The sequence below is a fragment of the Cervus elaphus genome, chromosome 7 (genome assembly GCF_910594005.1).
Source record: "Cervus elaphus chromosome 7, mCerEla1.1, whole genome shotgun sequence".
Taxonomy (NCBI): domain Eukaryota; kingdom Metazoa; phylum Chordata; class Mammalia; order Artiodactyla; family Cervidae; genus Cervus; species Cervus elaphus.
In genome coordinates, this window is record NC_057821.1 from 12,301,414 (window position 1) to 12,309,335 (window position 7,922).

Below are 7,922 nucleotides of genomic sequence, written 5' to 3' on the forward strand. Positions count from 1 at the left end.
AGTTCAGAGACAAGAGTGGCTCGTGAAGCAATTTTTTTTTTTTTTAATGACCACGGGCAAAGCCAAGGAAAACTGACTTCACAGTTCTGTGGAACAGGTCTGGTTCATGTTTTGTCTAATGGGCCTTACGTTCCATCTGTATTAGGGTAATGGCAAAGGAAACCAATAGATAATAAAGTTCCCTAAAGAATTGGGAATAGGTTCCCGCACTCCTCATCTCCACTCTCCCCTGGCAAAGGGCAGCCAGCCAGAGTGACCGGAAGCTGAGGTTCTGAAACCCAAGCTTCCCGCATCTGAATTGCAAGGAGGGCTTGTTAAAACCCAAATTGCTAGAACTCAACCCCAGAATTTCTCACTGTGTAGGCTTGCTGGGGTGAGGCCTGATGATGTGCATTTCTGCATTTTGAACAAGTGCCCAGATACTGCTGTTGTTGGTTCAGGGACCACACTTGGAGAACCACTGGCCTGTAGGGTGGGATCTTTCTTCAATTTGGTTTGACTTCTGTAGAATTTAAGCATCCTCCCTTCGGATGAGGTATGGCGATTTAGAGGTTTAAGAGCTATGACTGGGATTCTGAAGCTGGGATTAGCCCTAGAAATGAACCTTAGCACAGTCACTTATTTTACAAAACATATTTACTGGATAAGTCAATTCCATTCACGGTTAACAATACAGTTAAGAGTGCATACACTTGTTGTGCATCCCTCACAGTCTCAAGTACTTTGGAGTTCAGTAGAATTAAGCAAATTAAAAAGTAAACATTTCTGGGAATTCCCTGGCAGTGTAGTGGATAGGACTCCTTGCTTTCAATGCCAAGGGTTCAATCCTTGGTCAGGAACTAAGATTCCACAAGCCGGGTGTGGTTCAGCCAAAATAAAAAGGAAGTAAAGGTTTTGCTTGAATAAATATGCTTGTATAATTCACATTCATATTTATAAACACATTAAAAAGTTTGTGTTGTCTCTATCCAACTTCATTAGTTCTTCCACATCATGAACTCAATTTTGACAGGTAAAATTGTGAAATAAGAGAAACCCAAATGACATCTTTCCCTTTGTTTCTTTCCTTCAGATGACAAACATATTTGCAGCACACACTGTATCCATGAGTAGTACGCAGACACAAACACATAAATATAAGACAGGACCTTGGATCTAAGGAGAGATGAGACCGAAAAATACAAGCCATTAAGTTGAGGGAACTCCCCACCAAATGTGGAGGCCAGGCAATGCTTTTACAGAAAGTGGCACTTTCGTTGGATCTGTTCAAAATCCTTTCATGGCTTCCTATCATCCTTCTGATAAAATCAATATTCGACCGGATGGCATATACAGCTCTTTATATATATATATAACATATACAACTTTATTTTATATATATATAAACATTATTTATTTTTTATTTAATTTTTGGTTGTGCTGAGTCTTCACTGTTGCATGGGCTTTTCTCTCGATGCAGAGAATGGGGGCTACCCTCTAGCTGCTGTGCCCAGGCTTCTCATTGCAATGCCTTCTGTTGTTGCAGAGCACGGCCTCTAGGATGCGTGGGCTTCAGCAGTTGCAGCTCTCGGGCTCTAGCGCACAGGCTCAGTAGTTGTGGAGCACTGGTGGTTACTCTCCAGGGATCTTCCCTGTTCAGGGATCGAACTCACATCTGCTGCATTGGCAGGTGGGTTCCTTACCTATGAGCCACCACGGAAGCCCCACACAGCTCTTTATAATCACCTGTGTTTACCTGTCCAGTTGGATTTCTTTGCATTCCTTTTTTCACCACAGGGGCCATACTCAGCAACAAGGTAAACGTCTGTCTGTGATCATGTGAATTTCAGATGTAACTGTAATTGACTATCAATCCTCTACGGAGTACCCTTCCCTTTTCTCAAACAGGGGCAGACTACAGATCTCTGTATTGTGGTGGGCAGCTGGAAAGTGCCTGCCTTATGATCTGTTGGACTTCACTTCAGTGAGCAGTCAGCTGTGTACCTAATGTTTCACTCTCCTTACCTTGTGTGCTTTTTGTGGCAGGACAGATTGAACTGAAAAGCAATGATTTTTCTTTAACCTCACAGAAGTGCAAACTTTCCCTCGATTTTACGCTTACAAAATTTTTGGACCCTGCTTACTACCATATGATGTATTTTTCCTGTCCATGCAAATGCGTGCCTCTGAGTGTTGACATATGCTGTTCCTTCTTGCTGAAATTTGAATTTCCCCATCCTGTCCTTTGACTGGTTGACTCTTTTCTTCCTGTTTATGTTTCAAGACCCTCATCAGTTGCTACCTCCTCTCGAAAGCCTTCCTTGACCCTGAAGTTCAGATTTAGAAGGTGTCATCGCTTTCTTTGCATATGTTGTCCTTACTGTAGTCACTGCTGGGCAAGTGTTGAACCGTGTGAGGTGCTCATCAAATGCTTGTGAAGAAAGAGGCCAGTAATGAATAAGCAAAGAAAGATGGGAAAATACAAGTCTCATTCTGGGGACAAGTTCTATCCTGCCCTGATCCAACCCTCACACTAATGTGGACAGAAAGATATGCAGTTATCAGCAGAAGACCTCAGAATAGCTGAGCCTTAGTTTCCTCATCTCTAAAACTGGGATAATGTCAGTACTTGCCTCGTGGAGGGGTCCCAGGGAAAGTGTATATAAGGAACTTAACACTGGTCTTGGCACATAGAAAGTGAAGGCTAGTGATTATTTGCTATATTAGATTAATTCCACACTTTTATTTGCAGGGGGGTGGGCGGCGGTCACTTGGCTTATGGAGGTGATGTTTCACAGGCACCTGAGTAAATGACTGGGATCAAACCTATTATCCAAATTTAGACCCTGAGTCTCTGAAAGACATAGGTGGCACTTTGGAGCTTTCCTGTGTTACGGATGAGTCTAACAGTTGAGCAGATGAGCAGTAAGAAGTGAGATCTCCTGGGACTGAGACTACCCCAGAGACATGGGAGGGGAAGTAGTGCAGGATCTGTCTCTATATCAGAAGGGCTTCTTGGAGAGAAGTAGCTTTGTATTGAGTTCTCCAAGAGTGCAGATTAAGATCAAAAGAAGGCAAGTTAAAGTTACAAAGAAACAGATTTTAATTTAACATTTAAAAGCTTCCAAACAAGTATAGTTGTATGTAACCAGCTGGCTCTTGAGGCAACAAAATCCTTTTTAGTAGCAGTAATCAGGGTCTAGATAATCAAGAATGATGTATCTAGGATCTCAGCTTTAAGATTCTTGATTCTGAAATATGGAAGGCTATTAAGCTTCTTAATTTTCTTGGGCTCGAAAATCACTGTGGATGGTGACGGCACTTAGGAAATTAAAAGACGCTTGCTCTTTAGAAGAAAAGCTATGACCAATCTCGACAGCATATTAAAAAGCAAAGACATCACTTTGCTGACAAAGGTCCATATAATCAAAGCTATGGTTTTTTCCAGTAGTCATGTATTGCTGTGAGAGCTGGACCATAAAAAAGGCTGAGCATCAAAGAATTGATGCTTTCAGACTGTGGTGTTTGAGAAGACTCTTGAGAGTCCCTTGGACAGCGAGGAGATCAAACCAGTCAATCCTGAAGAAAGTCAACCCTGAATACTCATTGGAAGGATGGATGCTGAGGCTGAAGGTCCAATACTTTGGTCACCTGATGTAAAGAGGCGACTCATTGGAAAAGACCCTGAGGTTGGGAAAGATTGAGGGCAGGAGGAAAAGGGGATGACAGAGGATGAGAGGGTTGGATGGTATCACCAACTCAATGGACGTGAGTTGAAGCAAACTCTGGGAGATGGTGAAGGACAGGGAAGCCTGGTGTACTATAGTCCATGGGGTCGCAAAGAGTCAGACACGACTGAGGAACTGAACAACAATTAAGGTTCTACTGCAACCAAGAACCTGGGAGTTCAAAGACATGGCTTCAAATCCCAGATTTACTCTGAGATAACCATTTAACCTATCTTTGCTTCAGTGTCTTTATCTGGAATGGATAGCAACCCAATTTTCCTCAATATCAGAAGGTTAAATCTTTCAAAATATATAACTACTTTAGCACAGTTAATACAGTTAACACCTGATAAAAGGTAGCTCTTTTTATTATCAGGTTCAATGTTTTCTCATGGGTGTGCTCATGTAAATTCTTACCAATGTCTAGGAACCTTTACACCTATGAAGCTTAATGATATCTTACCAGTCCCTTCTCAGTGTTTCCACATCTGACCTCACTCATTTTGGTTAATCTAGGTACCACTCAGCCATCCCCAGAGATTAGGCAGAGGAGAGTCTACACCTAAGCCCAGGGAATGTGTGCCTTCTGGATAGGTTCCAGAGTAAATGCCCTTTTCCTTTAAGTGACATAAAAAGTCCAGCCACTGTTTCCAAGTTCGGTTAAGAAGAGGAACGGGCCTGTTTCCTCTAGTGTCCCCTGAGTGCTGATAACTGGATGCCAAGGAGTTGGCCAGATCATGTGGGATAGGCAGCTGTCTCCATGGTGTAATTTGAGGGGTTTGAGGAAATCCCCCTGCTTAAAATATCTTCCCCCAATAGCCAGGACACATGCCTGAAATGTATTACTTATTGTTCAGAGTTAAGGTACTGCTGAAATGCAATTGCTATCCAGGAGGGGACTCACACTCAACCATTATCATTCACTAGCACCTCAGTATAAATCAATTTATCATATTCCTTGGTTGAGTAGAGCCCCAAAGATAAGCAGGCAAAAGACAAATAGGTTTTAATGAGGGAAACTGATCCCAAAGCCTCAGAAGTAAGAGGCACTGGGCCACTCAGGTGAGAGGGGCTGTGAAGACGGTCAGAATGGTTTAGGGGAAGCAGGAATTTGCATATTACTACAATTGTAGACATTAAAAGAAAAGAAAAAAAAAAAACACTTGTTTCCCCTTTGGGTTTATTTTCTTAGGTTATTTCCCCAAAGAGGAATTCCCAGATTAAAATTAAAGTTTTGATTCCATGACACCAAAATGCTACAGAGCCACCAGTTCAGCGTAAATGTTCTTGGGTTGAATTATCTTTATATAATTTGTACAACTGTCCTTGCAGAAGGCCACTCATTCTTTTATTCAACCATTAGTTTTTGAGCTTATAGTAAGTGCCAGGTGTCATGTTAGGCTCTGGAAACACCAGACAAAAATCAGCAATTCCTACCTTCATACATTCTAATTATTAATCAGTTTGAGACAATTCAACTGTTCTTGGATATTATCTTTCTGTTGCATTCATGAGATTTTAATTTTTTTATTCCCCTTGACTCAATACATTTCTGCTGAAAAATAATCTGTCATTTCATCCAGACTTTTAAGAAGTCACCATAGTACTATGTTTATTGAACTGATTTGAGCATTCCAGTAAGATTTTGCTGTAATTCCATCTCCCAGAAAAGGCCAGCATGAATAATTTGGTTAATTATCATTTTTAAGTCACCAGATACCGAGTGCCTACGATATACTTGCCAATTATTGAGTTATGTCTAGGAGGGAGCTATTATTAGCCCCAAATTACAGACAAGGAAACTGAGTCTTTAGAGGTCAAGATTACACAACTTCCAAGTGACTGAGTCAGGATTTAAACCCACCTCTGTCTGACTCCAAAATGCATGTTCATATTGAGCATGAAAGAGAAATTTCTTAAACAAACACTTTAATGGTTAACATCTAAAGATGATTATAGAGTCATCTATAAATAATATCGTCTTGTCATAGGCTTGGATGGAAGTTCTGGATTCCAGTGTTTTTTGTAGAAGCTTTTTAACAATTTGTATTCACTGTGCTAGGGCTGTCATAATAAAATACCACAGTCTGGTGGCCTAAGGAATGGAAATCAATTTTTCTCACAATTCTGGAGACTAGAAGTCTGAGATCAAGATGTTGACAGGGTTGGTCTCTTCTGAAGTCCCTCTTCTTGTCTTCCCGTGGTCTTCCCTCCTCTGTGCATCCCTTCTGTGTCCTCATCTTCTCTTCTTATAAGTAGAACCCTCATACTGGATTAGAGGCCACCCATATGACCTGCTTTTACCTTCATTACCTCTTTATTTTATTATTATTATTTTTTTTTTTTTTTGGCCATGCAGCATGTAGGATATTTGCTCCCCAACCAGGGATTGAAGCTGTGCCCCCTGTAGTGGAAGCAAAGAATCTTTTTTTTTTTTTTTAATTTATTTATTTATTTTCATTGGAGGCTAATTATAATATTGTGGTGTGTGGCGGTTTTTGTCATACATTGACATGAATCAGCCACAGGTGTACATGTGCCCCCCATCCTGAACCCCCCCCCACTACCCCCCCCATCCCATTCCTTTGGGTTTTCCCAGTGCACCGGCTTTGAGTGCCCTGTTTCATGCATTGAACTTGGGCTGGTCATCTGTTTTGCATAGGGTAATATACATGTTTCAGTGCTATTCTCTCAAATCATCCCACCCTCGCCTTCTCCCACAGAGTCCAAAAGCCTGTTCCTTATATCTGTGTCTCTTTTGTTTTCTCACATATAGGGTCGTCGTTACGATCTTTCTAAATTCCATATATATGCATTAATATACAGTATTGGTGTTTTTCTTTCTGACTTACTTCACTCTGTATAATAGGTTCCAGTTTCATCCACCTCATTAGAACTGATTCAAATGCATTATTTTTAATAGCTGAGCAATATTCCATTGTATATATGTACCACAACTTTCTTATCCATTCATCTGCCTATGGACATCTAGGTTGCTTCCATGTCCTGGCTGTTGTAAACAGTGTTGCAATGAACACTGGGGTACGTGTGTCTCTTTCAATTCTAGTTTTCTCAGTGTGTATGCCTAGCAGTGGGATTGCTGGGTCGTATGGCAGTTCTGTTTTAAGTTTTTTAAGGAATCTCCACACTGTTCTCCATAGTGGCTGTACTAGTTTGCGTTTCCACCAACAGTGTAAGAGGGTTCCCTTTTCTCTACACCTTCTCCAGCATTTTTTTTTTTCCATTTATTTTTATTAGTTGGAGGCTAATTACTTTACAATACTTCTCCAGCATTTATTGTTTGTAGACTTTTTGATAGCAGTCATTCTGACTGGTGTGAGATGGTACCTCATTGTGGTTTTATTTGCATTTCTCTGATAATGAGTAATGTTGAGCATCTTTTTATGTGTTTGTTAGCCATCTGTATGTCTTCTTTGGAGAAATGTCTGTTTAGTTCTTTGGCCATTTTTTGATTGGGTCTTTTATTTTTCTGATATTGAGCTGCATCAGTTGTTTGTATATTTTTGAGATTAATTCTTTGTCAGTTGCTTTGTTTGCTATTATTTTCTCCCACTCTGAAGGCTGTCTTTCACCTTGCTTATACTTTCCTTCATTGTGCAAAACTTTTTAAGTTTAATTAGGTCCCATTTGTTTATTTTTGCTTTTACTTGCATTACTCTGGGAGGTGGGTCATAGAGGATATTGCTGTAATTTATGTCAGAGTGTTTTGCCTATGTTTTCCTCTAGAAGGTTTTTTTTTTTTCCTTTAGAAGTTTTGTAATTTCTGGTCTTACATTTAGATCTTTAATCCATTTTGAGTTTATTTTTGTGTATGGTTTTCAGTTTATTTTTGTGTATGGTGTTAGAACAAAGCTAGTGGAGGTGATGGAATTCCAGTTGAGCTATTTCAAAGCCTAAAAGATGATGCTGTGAAAGTGCTGGACTCAATATGCCAGCAAATTTGGAAAACTCAGCAGTGGCCACAGGGTGGAAAATTTGGTCAGTTTTCATTCCAATCCCAAAGAAAGACAATGCCAAAGAATGCTCAAACTACTGTACAATTGCCCTCATCTCACACACTAGTAAAGTAATGCTCAAAATTCTCCAAGCCAGGCTTCAACAGTATGTGAACTGTGAACTCCCACATGTTCAAGCTGGATTTAGAAAAGGCAGAGGAGCCAGAGATCAAATTGCCAACATCCGTTGGATCATCAA